Genomic DNA, 16,404 nt, shown 5'->3' on the forward strand with positions numbered 1-16,404 from the left:
ACTATCATTATAAATAGTATTGATAACAGACTCATTTTGAATCTTTTCATAAACAGACAAGTTGGAATAAGTTTACAACATTCCTTTAGTTGATATTAACCACATATGTCTCATATAGAGACTTACTTCAATGATGTTCTTGAAAACATAATTGTATGCTTCTAGAAACTTAAATCCTTCAAGAATTTTCATACATTATGATCCATATATATTCATGTATTGGATCGTTTATATTTATGCAAGAATTTGAATCCTTCTGGGATTCACATATAACTTCACTACATAGTGGGTCACTATATTTTCTAGACGCATATGAGATTTTATCAAACTGCTAGATTGATAAGATACATAAAAATTTTAATTCACCACAAGATTCTCTTTCTCTTTTCTTGTACAAATACCCCTTACACTTCAGGTGTTTGGGTTAGAGATACACAAATCTCCTATTATAATGTTGTGTCTTTTCTTTTCTGTTGGCCAATCATTTTTCTATCTGTATCTCATAACAGATTTATATATAAGATTCTCACTTGATCATGTGATATCATCAATCAAATTATTGTCGACAATTTTATTCGTTTGTCGGTCCTGTTTTCTTTTATGACATAATATATCGAGATCTCTTTATTGCTTTTAGACACTTAAACCTCTTCAGGGGTCAAAGAGTTATGTCTTAATCTCTTTTGCAATTCATGCCTCCTTAGTATGATCATCATGATCATTTGCTCCTTTTTCTTTTCTTTTGGAACCGATCATAATCTCATACTTTTAGCATGTCTTCAAGAATAGGAGCATTTTTAGCTGGAATATAAGAATTAAAAATTCTCATTTGGGTCAGTAATTGCATCTGGCAGACATTAGTAATGTTTTACAAATGCAATACTTTATGAACTTCTAGTTCATACTACTATATTTGAGGATCTAGATTTGATAGTGAAAGTGTATTCTATGTGTTCTCTTTTCAAGCTATACATTTTCTCCCCCTCATATTGGAAATATGCAATGTAGGTCTCCCAAATCCATAAATCTCCTTTAGAAACATTATTTTGTTTCATTTAGAGACAAACAAGAATAAGGAGGTTCTTATCCAACATTGATCCCAACTTACTTTTAATATCCACCTATGTCCATTATTACGGTGGAATAATAAATATTGCATATTCCGAGATGAAAAATGTCTTACTCCTGACCAAAAGCCAAATATAATAGGAGAATTCACAATACATTGTTGGCTTGATGCATTTATGTGTAAAAATATATAAAATCAATCATCCCAACACTCAAGTGGGAATTCTGTTCTCATAAACTCTGATCTAGCTACTTATGGAGGCTTTTACTAAGCATATAATCATCAGCAACGTGAGGAACAATCACTAGCAATCTCAACAAGAATCATATTGATTTCATAATCAAGAACTTATGTACTTAATGTAATTATTTGAACATATTTGCAAACTTCAGGTTGCAAGTTGATCATAAGCACCTGTGACCATTTTATAGATAGATGCATCTTTCACTTATAGAGTATTACTTTGGTCCACATGGTGTCTAAATGGGCCCATATATAAATTTGATACATTATAAATCTGTACGGATCCGATTTTGAGCATAGCTAGTGATGTTCTCTTTGAGAACAAACAACACATAAAAATTCTTGAATCACATATCATTTTAAAGAATCTTCTGGTTCTTTAATAAATGACAATGCACATTTTTTATGATATTTTGCATCATTATGATCCGGGATGATCTGACCGTTCATGCCAAACTATGAATGCATAAACTTCTGGTTTATTGTAAAATTATTCTCAATTATTGGTAAACTTCTTGTTACCATGTCTATATTATTTATTATTTTCCTTAATATTCCATAAGGAATATGTTATCAATTATAGATTTTATCTTCAGGATAATAAATAATGATATAACTCTTCTAGAGCATTAGTTTTTATCTTTTACCCAAATGGTAGAAACCTGTGCACTCATGGAAGGTTGAGCGCTACTGGCTCTTCTGGAGCTTTTTTCAAAAGGAACATGAGATATAAGGAATGAAATTAATATTAATAATAACAAATTTCATCTAACATGATTCACACTTGTATTTCAACAATCTCCCCCTCAAGTGTGAGTCATATAAATATATTTTTCTTATTTCTGTATTTCAAATACAGTGAATAATATATAGTAAGCTAATACCATATCTTTAACTTGGAAATCCAAATGCTTCCTGATTCATATATAATAATAGATTTAAATTCAATTGAGCTATCACTTTAAGACCCTTTGATAAGAAAATATTCTAATATAAATGTTTGTGGGTCATAATTTTTCATTATCAATTTCTTTTCTGCCCACAAAAATAATGGGGGGAACTACATTAGTTATTCAAAAACTATATCGATTTTGTTACTAGTTCTTCATGAACTATATCAACATTTTGCTATTAGTTCTTCTGGAACTATATCAATCTTTTGTTATTAGTCCTTCTAGAACTATATCAATTTTTTGATTACATATAGTTCTTTAAAAAAAAAAAATGCTATATATAGTTCTTCAGGAACTAAAATATATTATTATTTCACTATATGATATACTTCACTTTTTGTTATACCTTTTTTTTTCAAAATATGAAGCATATTTGTTTTGAACAAAATATATATATTTTCTCGATATTTCGTTATTCAAAAACTTTATTTTTTGTATATATTATGTAATGCTTCAAAACTTATTCATAAATTTATAAATTCAACAAAAAAAATCTATAAGGACTAAAATCAAACTATATAGTTAGGAAGATTTGAATCATAAGCCTTCAGGGCTATTTATAAGTCATTAGACTTCAAGACTCTATTAAAAATTATATATTTTTTCAAAGATCATTTGTGTCACTTCATATTTAAACCATAGCCTTCAGGGCTTTAAAAACATCATAAGTTATTATTTTCATGTCATTCAATAACATGAGTGTAATGGCTGCTGGCCATTTACTAATAAGAAAATTATAATATTAATAATGTCAAAAATATGTGAGAATAAGATAAAATAAAACTTGAATTTCAAATTAATTAAATGTAACATGAAATAAAAAGAACAAATAAACTCTTTTACCAATACATCTTCACTATATAGTCATTAGTTTTCTGGGCTACATTATTTATAATTCTAATTATCATAATTTTTCTTTTATAAACAAACCATATAATGATCCTTCTCATAATCAAAACTATATGGCTTCATGCCATTTAATAAAAAATAAAGATACATGGCATCTAGCTATTTAGTTTCAAAATAAAAAATTAAAGATATATGGTTTCTGACCATAAGATAAAACTTTGATGTTATATGGCTTCAGGCCAATTAATAAAATAACAAAATTAAATATTTATGACTTCTAGTCATAAGATAGAAAATCAAAATTATATAAATGCGAACCATTTAATAAGATAAAAGAAAATTTAAATATATATAAATGGCTTCTGGCTATAAAATAGAAAATTCAACATGATATATATAAATAAAGAAAAATTAAATATATATATGGCTTCTGGCCATAAAATAGAAAATACAAATTATATCGCTTCTAGCCTTTTAATGAGATAAAAAAAAATTCAAATATCTATGGCTTCTGGCCGTAAGATAGAAAATCAAATTTATATGGCAACTAGCCATTTAATAAGATAAAACAAAATTATATATATATGGCTTTGGCCATAAAATAGAAATTCAAATTACATGGCTTCTAGCCATTTAATAAGATAACAGTAATCAAATATATATGGCTTCTAGCCATAAGATAGAAAATTTATACGTAAATACTTCTAGTTATTTAATAAGATAAAATATCAAATATATATGACTTCAAGTCATTAAAAAAATAGAGAATTAACCATATATATATATATATATGGCTTCTAGCCATAAGATAAAAACTCAAAGTTGTATAGCTTCTGGCTATAATATAGAAATCAAAATTATATGGCTTTTAGCCATTTAATTTGAAAAGAATGTAAAATCAGAGTTATATGGCTTCTAGCCATTAATCTCAATGAGATGAGAACTTAGAACTATATGGCTTTTGGCCATTTAACTTTAGATGGTAACTCTTTTAAGATACTGCTAGTATCCATTGAAACTTCGGGTTCCATCGAAATAGTGACATCAGGTCAATAAGAAATAGAGGGGAAAAAAAATCTCCAATCATAGCCATGGAACCCAATGTTTAAAACAACGGTATATAATTTTTTTTTTAATTCCATATAATGGCTTAGATTATCCTAGATAAATTGAATACGAATACGGATACTCTGAAACACCATATATGTGATGCTCGAGATATTTTTATTTGAACAAAGCAAGAGATACTCCAGAAAAATAATATAGATGATGCTCTAAAATTATGCTGGAATAGAAAGGTATATCATACGCACCTTGGTTAGAGCTTCGTGCTGATAACGTGTTATGAATAAAGAAGAAATAGAGAAGAATCATACAAAGGAAGAGAGGATTGATAAAGAGAGCTTTTTCTCATTCCATTCAAGAGTACACAATACATTATACATGGCCTCTATTTATAGGCACAGCTTTATTCTTTGATAGAATCTACAGATTACATGATAATATGAGATAATTGTGGGATATAGAGATAATGGGAGATATTAGAGATTGTAGGAGATATAGGAAGATAAAGGGAGATATATGGACATCCACAAAGATATTATTATATTCATAACAATTATTATATATTGGACATTTCAACAACAAGGAATAGTGATAAGTGATAACTATAAAAAGAATGACAAAGCTTCCTTGTGTTTAATTTAAAAATAAAAATATCATTCATAATTTAGAAATTCAATATATATATAACAACTGCAAGCTTGTTTCTAACACAATTATATGTGATTGGGAATATCTAAAGTTTGAAGATATTAGCAAAGTATGAGCAACTCATTCAGGCTAATAATTTTGACTTCATTGAGGTTGAAATGTACATTAAGCAGAAGAAAGATGGCAATCAGCATGTGAATCATCAAGTCTTTTAAATTCCCACTGGATTCTTTCAATGACTTGCCCCATCAGCATACAGTTAGGGAATATACCGTTTATAGTTCAACATAAACTAAGAAACACACTACAGCCCCAAAGGAGCATTCATTACCCTGCCATAACAAATTATCAATTCCACACATGACATGGTAACTCTTCATAGTTATGAATTTATTCTCAACCCCGCCAAACATTCATAAATGCGAAAAATCACTTTCTCCTATTTTAAAAGGTAGCCAATTTGGCTTCCATGTGTGTAGAAAAAAGAAGTTAAGACTCGCATGAATTCTCAAAATAAAATTTTGTAAGAATGTTTTGAGGGTACTCTAGCGAAAAGAAATAGATTTTTCCCTTAAGAGGAAGAGAGAGGGGGAAAAAAAAAGAAGCTGAGTAAAACTGACCTCCAATGACAACAGGTTTGTCACTTCCATCATGTTTCGGATGTTCACTAGAGTAAAATGGATTATCACGAGGTAACTGGCAACGGAAAACCTTCACACTTCAGAGTGCATAGCATAATTAGAACTAATCAACAGGAAAACGAAGTGAAAAAGGAATTTGTCCCTTATATAACAAAAATTGATCAAAGAAGTCAAAAGAGAAGAGATTAAGAATAGTTAGCAGTATCTTCTAGATGGCTTATCTGGATGGCGTTTCCATTGCTCATGCTGATCCCGAAGAAGACATTTCATTGAAGGGCACATAAAAATAAATAACACCCGGTGAAATGTACTTTCCTTTTCAGTTGGCGCATACACCTTGTAGTTCAAAGATTAAAGAAAACTATCATCCACTAGCAAAACTCAGACAAATAGACACATACTGAGGAAGATGTAAGAATAATTTACAGATAATTCCAAGAGTCAGGATACATTTCATCACACTTGGCAATAAATACGGGCGACCAAATAAACAATACTGAGGAAAATTGCTCAAGAAAGGCATAAACTTATGAGAAAGACATAAGCTTCATAAAACTACAATTTGAAAGGATCCTACCTGAAGAAGAAATTGTAAAGGCTCTCCACATATGTCACACATACATGACCTTCCTGGTGGTATATTCACTGGGTCAAGCCAGGCCTATTTATAAACAGATAAAACCGTCAAATCACGAATTAGTATTTCACCAGCAAAAACTTTTATTTTTTTTTTCAAATATACGAGGCTTGAATAGCTTCTTCTTATACTTATTCCCACAATATACATGCAGACGCAGAAGAGAATTTGATTAAATTATGTAATTACCGGGGCACCTCCAGCTTTGCTGGGAAAATATTGCCGTTGAATAGATCATTTATTTTTAGGTTTCTCAACGAAACCTAAAGTAATAGGGTCTTCCTCCTCCTCCTCATCGTTAGAGCCATAATCTTCATGGTCATTGTCAACAAGGACCTCTTCATCATCATCATCATCAAGGGATGAGATTTGGACACCCTTGAGCTTGTCTGTAGCATCTCCAGTGGCATTGAAATTCATACCAAACAGCAATAATTGCCAAGTGTGCCGCGTATTCCGGTTACTTGATGCTGCGCAACGGTATGTAGAAACCTCAAACTAAATGGTTTGAACCCCAACAAAAACATATATATGCAGAACTGATCCAGCAACTAAAGAGAGAGAAAAACACACACACACACACAACTGAGCAGCAAATATATCATATTATCAGCAAAATTGACACAACAGCAATGAGGGAGGTTGCTTTAAATTCAATTCAGTCACTTCCTATGACTGAATCACAGAATATAAGGACACTAGATAATCATCACATGATATGAAGAAACAGAGGAAAGGATAGCAACGGGGACAAAAAATAATGGACAAAAAAAAAACTGCACAAAACCTGGATTACAAGAGAGTGTAAGGGTGTGAGCCCTGTAAGAGACGAGAGAAAGGCTGGGCACTGAGATGATGAATGTTGGAACTGGAGAGCAGCAGGAGAGCACTCAATTGGGGTGTAAACCTTTCTTTCAGAATAATAAAAAGATGGATTTAATAATAACTAAGTTTTAAAAAATTTTGGTTTAGAAAATTAATTGACAAATAGTTCCTCCAATGATAGGTTGTACGAAAAAAAGATAAATTACACATCAGGATTTTTTTTTTTTTTAAAACCAGACACATAAGAGAAATATTAAGATAAGCTCTGCTCCCCAAGGGGCCCCTTTCTGATAAGGAAGGAAACGAGAATATCTCAATGACAACCTTGTTCTTGCTTATTTTTGTTTTGATTTTCGTACTTTTGGTTCCCTTATGTGTCATCAATTCTGTTCTTTGATATCAAAGGACTCGTTAAAGCATTGCTCTCAGAATTGTCAGGGTTATTGTTATCACTTCGTCTTCAATAATGATCTCAAATTCGGGCCACAGAGTGTTGCTAGCATCTGCATTGTAAAGAACGATTCTGAGTTGAACTTGCAACAATGCAAAATATTTACCTCCATAAAAAGAGAGAGAAACCTTCAAGATTACAACCTAAACCCCTCAATCAATATCTATTTTATTTCAATGATAAACAGCGGAGGCTGATAAGGATGCAAATATTTACCTCCATAAAATGAGAGGACTTTGCTAAATTACCTGCCAAAATGATGTTATATCTATCAAGGTGACAAATCTTCACCTGTCAGTTTCTACGCACAACTAATTTAATATTAGTTTAATACATACTACCTCCCATCCTAAATATAATAGGGAAAATCACTAACAGGTCCCACAGAAGGCAATTTATTACTCTGAGGTCTCACGAAATGTCAAAATCACTGACAGATCCCAAGGGACCTCAGAGTAATATTTTTGTTTTGTAAAATGACATTACTGCCCCTCATATTCCAGATTCACATTTGCTCTGTCATTACGATTTACAACCTCAGCAGCGACTATTAACAACCTAATGAGAGGGCGTTAACAACCCTAGCAGTATCCGCTAACAACTTACTTTATAGAATTATATAACCTCTACATAAGAGTAAATTATAACCAAATAATATAATACAACAACTTTAACACTAAAATGGGAAGCTTTTTGATATCATTAAGAATTTTAACTAGATCCAATAGGATTATAGTAATATTTTAATGCGAAGATCCATTTACAACCTCAACAGTGACTATTAACAACCGAATGAGAAGGCATTAACAACCTAAGCAGTATCAGTTAACAACTTACTTTATAGAATATATAACCTCCGCATAAGAGTAAATTATAACCAAATAGTATAATACAACAACTTTAACACTAAAATGGGAAGCTGTTTGATATCATTAAGAATTTTAACTAAACCCAATAGGATGATAGCAACATTTTAATGCGAAGATCCATTTACAACCTTAATGGTGAGTATTAATAACCCAAAGAGAGCTGTTGACAATCTAGGCAGTATCTATTAACAATTGACTTTATAGGATAATATAACCTCTAACAACTATATAAGATTAACTTTAAGACTATTTAGTTATAGTTTAGTTAGTTATAGTTAGAAGTTATATTATCCGATAAAGTTAATTGTTAACAGACACTGCTAAGGTTGTTAACAATTCTCCTTAGGTTATTAATACTGACTGTTGAGGTTGTAAATGGATTTTCGCATTAAAATGTTACTATAATCCTATTGGGTTTGGTTAAAATTCTTAATGATATCAAAAAGCTTCCCATTTTAGTGTTAAAGTTGTTGTATTATACTATTTGGTTATAATTTACTCTTACGTGGAGGTTATATAATTCTATAAAGTAAGTTGTTAACGGATACTGCTTAGGTTGTTAATGCCTTCTCATTCGATTGTTAATAGTCGCTATTGAGGTTGTAAATGGATCTTCGCATTAAAATATTACTATAATCCTATTGGATTTAGTTAAAATTCTTAATGATATAAAAAAGCTTCCCATTTTAGTGTTAAAGTTGTTGTATTATACTATTTGGTTATAATTTACTCTTACGCGGAGGTTATATAATTCTATAAAGTAAGTTGTTAACGGATACTGCTTAGGTTGTTAATGCCTTCTCATTCGGTTGTTAATAGTCACTGTTGAGGTTGTAAATGGATCTTCACATTAAAATATTACTATAATCCTATTGGATTTAGTTAAAATTCTTAATGATATCAAAAAGCTTCCCATTTTAGTGTTAAAGTTGTTGTATTATACTATTTCGTTATAATTTACTCTTATGCGGAGGTTATATATTCTATAAAGTAAGTTGTTAACTGATACTGCTTAGGTTATTATGCCTTCTCATTCGGTTGTTAATAGTCACTGTTGAGGTTGTAAATGGATCTTCGCATTAAAATATTACTATAATCCTATTGGATCTAGTTAAAATTCTTAATGATATCAAAAAGCTTTTCATTTTAGTATTAAAGTTGTTGTATTATATTATTTGGTTATAATTTACTCTTATGTAGAGGTTATATAATTCTATAAAGTAAGTTGTTAACGGATACTGCTAGGGTTGTTGACGCCCTCTCATTAGGTTGTTAATAGTCGCTGCTGAGGTTGTAAATCGTAATGACAGAGCAAATGTGAATCTGGAATATGAGGGCAGTAATGTCATTTTACAAAACGAAAATATTACTCTGAGGTCCCTTGGGACCTGTCAGTGATTTTGACATTTCGTGGGACCTCAGAGTAATAAATTGCCTTCTGTGGGACCTATTAGTGATTTTCCCAATATAATATCTAGTATATAGTATAAATTGTACTATAAACTAGATTATATATTTATGACCGGAGAAATTATTTCATAAACAGAACTCAGATATGCCTCATTAATATTTTGGAATTCATGATTTAATAAAGCCAACTATTATGCTAACCAGTCATAACACGTCTCTTGTTTAATTATAGTTAAATACAAATTGATTGTTCCCTTATTTTATATTTTATTATAAATTATTGGTTATATTTATTAATTTTATAAGAAGCAAAGGAGTTTCTCAAAATTATTATTATTTGAAATAATGTTTAATATTTATAAAATATATGATATTTTCAAAATTATGATATTATTGCTCTGTAACCAAAACTTATATGTATATAAATAAGAAAATAAAAATGCTACGAGAAATATTACAATTCAACGAGTAATACTAAAAATACATGTAACATGAAATGCAAAAAGATGAACTAATGAATTGTTTCCGTTGTCGAACCATTGAATCTAGCATATTTCCTAAAAATTTATAACATCGAAAAATCTTTGTTGGATGCCAACTTTAGTACCATACCATATAGTTCAAAGCCTGGCAATACACCACAGGTCACATGGTAGCTAGTATAATAATTAAAATTTTTAATAATTCTTAATTACCAACAGAATTAATATGTTAGATAAATAATAGGCAAAATATTATTATTTGATTTTAAATTGTTACTGTAGCATGATTAATTTATAATATTATTTAATTTGAAGGAAGCCGCAAAAAGAAATGCCAATAATAAAATGATGATCATTGAAAAACCTTCAGAAATGTGTATTTGGAAAAGGGAGTTAATGGGCATCAAATGAATTGCAAGGATTATAACTTACAAACTGTGATGTCAAAATACGCGAACCAGGAAGTCCTTTTTGGTTCTAGCTGCCTTATGGGATAGTTGCTTGGATATCTGTTTGTCGTGAAAATGACATAGAAAGGCCCAAATGTTTTGCTGAATCTTATATTCAGAATAATGAAATGCGGCAGCATAACTATTTTCCTTTACAAAATTAAAATCATTCCTAAGTTTGGTTGGGATGAAAAAATAAAATTGAAAAATAATATAAATTCAAAATGAAAAGGGAACATTTGAGAAAGGGTAAAGAGGCATGGGAAATTGGGAAGTGATGAAAATTCAAATTATTTTTTTATTTCTTAATTTTATGAAGTGTCTTTTGCAATCATCTAACTCTAATATCATAAGAAAATATTGACAGTGAAATTTGACATGTTTAAAAAATATTTTAAATACTAATATAATAAGTTTGTTGTTTAAAAGTCATAATGATTGACACAAAATATTATCGTTTAAGATTAATGGTGTTACAATTAAAAAACTGAAAAGATATTTTATATAAAAGTTAAAGATTAAATTAAAATTTCATATGAAGTTAGAAAATCAAATATGTATTTTTACCCAATTTAAATGATAAATTCTTCAAATTTAATAATAACGTGGTACCAGAATTAATTATCACTACAATTTTACAATTAATATCAAATGGACATCTTTTATTTATTTGGAAAAAAATAAATATATGGATTATAATTGGCAATTTAGCTTTTTGGGTGAGGAAGCAGCAAGAAGGAATATGCGCTAACCAAGTAAAAAGCGAAGACAGTGGGTTGGCAGCTTTTGAGCGCGCCGTGGGGGATCGCAGTATTATAAATAAGTCCGAACATCAAACCCTCAATGTTAATCTCACTGTCTTTTTTTTTTTTTTGGGCCAACGAGCTAATCTCACTGTTCTCATTTATAAACCATATTCAGATTGCAAATCCCTAATCTCACTGTCCGAACATCTTTTTTAATTTTTTTTTTTGACCAGCAAAGGAATCACATTAACTGAAACGAGCCAGGAGAAATAGTTCACTACAAAAGATAAAGGGAAAAGAAACCAAATGACAAGCTAACAGGTCAAAAGCAAATCAACCGATACCTTCCCTGTCATCCTCTTCAACGTGCTAGTCAAAACTGAATTCATTAGCAACAGTGGCTTCACGAAAAATGATATCAACTAGAGGAGGTGGAGATACCAAGATCAGACCGTTAGGTCCCAACTCCTTTGAAACTATAACAGCCAGGAAATCGGCAACACCATTTCCCTCACGAGGAATGAGAGAAAAGCAAATAGAACTTCGATCATCCACCATTGCAAACAACTCAGCAAGCAAGCCTTGGAGTAGCCACGGACAAAGACGCAAAGATTTTTGAGTAATAGCAGAGAAAAGATCCTTACAATCCATTTCAATAATCACCGAGAAGTGTTGCCATTGAGTTGCTAGAGAGACAGCCTTTAGAGCAGCTAAGAGTTCTATGTGGAATGCCGATTGAGCACTTACTTTCTCAGCCCAGCCTTTAATGAATAACCCCTCAGAATTTCTACAAACAACTCCTATACCAGCTCTTCCATTAGAATTATTAAAAGCACCATCACAATTTATCTTGAATGACTTAGCTTGTGGTTTCCTCCACTTAAAGGAAGCTTTGGGCACCACATAGCTAGGTACTTTAGGGAGCAGGGAGTTTGCATTCCAATATTCTTGCATAGTTCGATTAGTCATCTCAATGGCTTCTTCTGGTTTTGGGAGAACCTATTCAAAAATCCATTTACAATGTAATTTCCAAATAGACCACAGCATAGTGCTTATATACGCTTTACCATAGTCTAACTCAGTATTGATCATCAATAGAAACTGCTCAAGCCAGAAAGAGATATTCTGGATGTTCAGAGGGGAAATATTGAGGCCCATAACACTACCAAACCAAGCAACTTTAACCCATTCACAAAGCAGAAACAAGTGTTCTAAAGTCTCAGTATCATCTCCACAAACTGGACAGACTGGGTTTGTGGCACATTTCCGTTTGAATAAAGCTTCCTTAGAGGCCAAAGCATTATTAAGGATTCTCTAGATAAAGCTTTTGATTTTTGGCATGACTTTCAGTTTCCATACAGCTGACCATATACTTGGCTCTACTTTCCTGGAGATAGAAGCTCGAGTAGCCATAATTCTACCATCAGTAGCAGCATGACTCAATCTGTAACCAGCCCTGGCACTGTAAATTCCATTCTTAGCAGGGGCCCATAATAAAGAATCACCTCGAGGGGTACTAGATAGGGGAATCTCACGAATACATTTAAGAACAGATTCTTCCACTAGATTGGAGATAGCATGAAGATTCCATTGTCTATCTTGAATCAGCTGAGCAACCACCATATCTTCATTGATAGAAGGAGCATTATCCAGTGGCATTTTAAAATTTTTCATACTAGGAATCCAAGGGTCTTTCCAAACATCAATATAATGCCCAGTACCAACCTGCCAACACAGATTTTGTTTTAAGAATTCACGTCCTGCAAGAATACTATCCCAGACCCATGAGGCCTTGGATCCTTTCATTGCTTTCATGAATGAGGAGTTGGGAAAATAAATGCTCTTCAGTAATCTAACCCAGAGACTGTCAGGATTATGCAAAATACGCCATGCAGTTTTGGCAAGTAAAGCATTATTGAAACCCATAAAGTCTTTAAAGCCTAATCCTCCTTCCTTTTTAGATTTGGTTAAAGCTTTCCAGGATGTCCATTGGATTCTACCAGTACCATCCACATCACCCCAAAAGAAACTAGACACCAAACTATCCAGAGCATTACAAGATTTTTTTGAAAATTTGAAACAGGACATTGGGTAAATAGGAATAGCACTTATTATCACTTTGATCATGGTTTCACGGCCAGCAAAAGATAAGCATTTCTTCCTCCATCCTTGCACTTTCCTACCCATCTTCTCACGGACATAGGCTAAAGCAGCATTTTTAGATTTACCCCAAAGGATAGGTAAACCTAGGTATTTACCTGGGTTGTCCACCTCAGCAATATTCAAACATTCCACAATATCAGTCCTCACTTCATCCAGAGTGTTCTTTGAGAAGAAAAGGCTAGATTTATCATAATTCACCATTTGTCCCGAAACAATACAATAATCCTGCAACAATTTCATAAATAGGCTACAATTATCTAAGTTAGCCTTTAGAAAGATGATAGTATCATCAGCAAACAAACTATGAGTGATCATCGGGCCACCTCTAGTAATGTTGATTCCAATTAAGCTGCCATGGCTAGAATGGAAGGATATCATAGAGGAAAGAGCTTCAGAAGCCAAAATGAACGGATAAGGAGAGAGAGGATCTCCCTGTCTAAGACCCCTCTAAGGAATAACGGAAGCAATCTTTCTCCCTGACATTTGGATATTAAACTATACACTACGAACACAATTCATGATCCAGTTAATCCATTTAGAGCAGAAATTCATCTTTAGCATAACCTCTTCAATAAAATTCCATTCCAACCTATCATAGGCTTTATTCATGTCCATCTTCAAAGCCAATTCAAATTTATCTCTGGAATTCTTATTTTTCAGATAATGGAATGCTTCATGGACAATTATACTGTTATCTTGGATAAGTCTATTAGGGACAAAGGCCCTTTGGTGCTCAGAAATACAACTATCCAAAACCACTCTTAGTCTATTAGCCAGAACTTTAGCAATGATTTTATAAGCAAAATTACATAAGCTAATTGGTCTAAATTGAGAGACCATTTCAGGAACATCAACTTTGGGTATTAAGATCAAGTTTGTTTCATTTAAAGGACTGACAAACTCAATTATTTTTACATATTTTGATATCTTTTATATGAGTTTTGTCAACTTAATTGGTTCCTTTTGGCCTTAATTGATTATTAATTGGTTTCATATGTTTTATTTTGAATTATTATTTTATAGGGGCAAAATTGTTATATTTTGGTTTAATTGTGACTAATTGATTTTTGAGGACAATTAATGCTACCTTATCCTTGAATTTTGCTTGCAGGTTTTTGGAAGATTTTGAAAATAAAAAAAATTTAAAAAAAGAAAAAAAAGATAAAAGAAAAATAAATTAAAAAATATATATAATAATAATAAAAGGGGGGCAAAACGTTGCGTTTTGCTCCCCCCAACCTACTATACTATAATTCCTCTTCACCTCCAGGGACGGAAGCACGAACACAAGGCGGACGCTGGACGGCGCGGAAAGAGGAGACCTGTGAGGCGGGAGAGGAGAGCAACGCACATGCAAGGGAGCTGGCAGTGGAAGAAAAAGAAAAGCCAACCAGCGGCGAGGAAGAGAGAACGAAGGACCGTAGCTTCACGGCAAAATCACTCCTCCAGATTCCATTTTCATTGTTCTTCATGGCTGAACTAAATTGGAATTTTGATGGAGCTGTGGTGATGGTAAGAGTAGCTAAATCCTTCCAATTCTCTAGAATAATGGTTATGGCTTGAACTTAGAGCTTCAAAGGGGAGTTTCAACTCTTCTAATCTTTACTTCTTTCATTATAATTGTGATTTCTAGGTCTTAGAATGAATTTTATAATGTTTGAATGGGCTGTGATGATTTATATTTGTATTAAGATTGACTGTAGTTGTTGGAATCTTTGATTAGCATTTAACATTATGCTGTGATTAGCTTTAATTTCTTTACATTGTACTGGGTCAGTTTTGAAATTATTGTGAACATTTAGTGGTAATTCAAGGTGGCTTAGTTATTGGACTAAAAATGTTAATTGCTTTTCTTTGATTTTTTTTTTGGCTAATTGTGCTGAAACAGTTTAATTGTGAATAATTAATATGCAAGGTGGCTTTGTGTTGATTATTCCTAATTAAACCGAGTCTAGGAGGTGGCCCTTTAGAGTCTTTTGAATTTAGCTAACTCCCAAATTAATTGAAGTAATGATAGCTTTAATCATTGTGCTAGAGGATTGCTTTTCCATTTGCTATCACTTGTTTACTCACTTTGCTTATTTTATTCATATCCATTTTATAAACTAAAAATCCAAAAATTATTTACTCATTTTGCATCCTTTTAAATTTTGCCAATTAGTCAGTTAAAAAGAAAATCAATTCCTTTTCAAGTCAATTCTTTATTTTTGATACTTAGTTTGCTTAGAATTTCAAATAAAGGCTTCTTAAAGTGAAACGACTCGAGTTTTACACTATATTGCATTGCTTGGATTTATTTTTGATTGGGAACCCCAAGGTAAACGACAAAGGCTCTCATCAAGGACCCACAAAATCACCATTTTCAAAGAAACTTCTAGCCATTTTGAGAAGAGAAACTCTAACCTCATTCTAGGAAACTTGGTAAAAGTGACCATTGAATCCATCAGGGCCCGGTGCCTTAAAAGCTCCAAGCTGGAAAGTAGCCTCTTTCACCTCTATTTCTGAGATAGGCCGAGTTAGCAATTGGTTCTGGAAATATGAGATTCTTGGTTGAATGTAATAGATGATTGTATCAAAGTGGCCTTGGGGGCTGCTGGTAAAGAGAGAAGAGTAGAAATCTGCAATTAAACTCTCTATTTCATCTTCTTTCTCAATCCAATTATCCAGATTGTCTTTCAGCTTAACAATTAAATTCCATTGCCTTCGAACCACAGTAGTTCTATGGAAGAATTTAGTGTTTGAATCACCAGCTTGCAGCCAATTAGATCTACTTCTTTGCAACCAATAAACTTCTTCCTTTTGCCACACTGATTCTAACTCAGAGGTCAAATGCTTAATATTACACTTTGATTCAGCTGTATAAACTTCAGCCTTTAGATCTTCAATTTTTGCTATCAAATTGGC

At 32.0% G+C, this 16,404-nt stretch overlaps 1 pseudogene; it reads right to left on the bottom strand.

Moving 5' to 3' along the window:
• Positions 1-5,154: 5,154 nt before the first annotated feature.
• Positions 5,155-6,525, bottom strand: LOC114743971 (programmed cell death protein 2-like; annotated as a pseudogene).
• Between the last annotated feature and the right edge of the window lie 9,879 nt (positions 6,526-16,404).

The sequence above is a fragment of the Neltuma alba genome, unplaced genomic scaffold, assembly GCF_004799145.2.
Source record: "Neltuma alba isolate B1F8T4 unplaced genomic scaffold, ASM479914v2 tig00004204_pilon, whole genome shotgun sequence".
In the NCBI taxonomy this organism is placed as follows: domain Eukaryota; kingdom Viridiplantae; phylum Streptophyta; class Magnoliopsida; order Fabales; family Fabaceae; genus Neltuma; species Neltuma alba.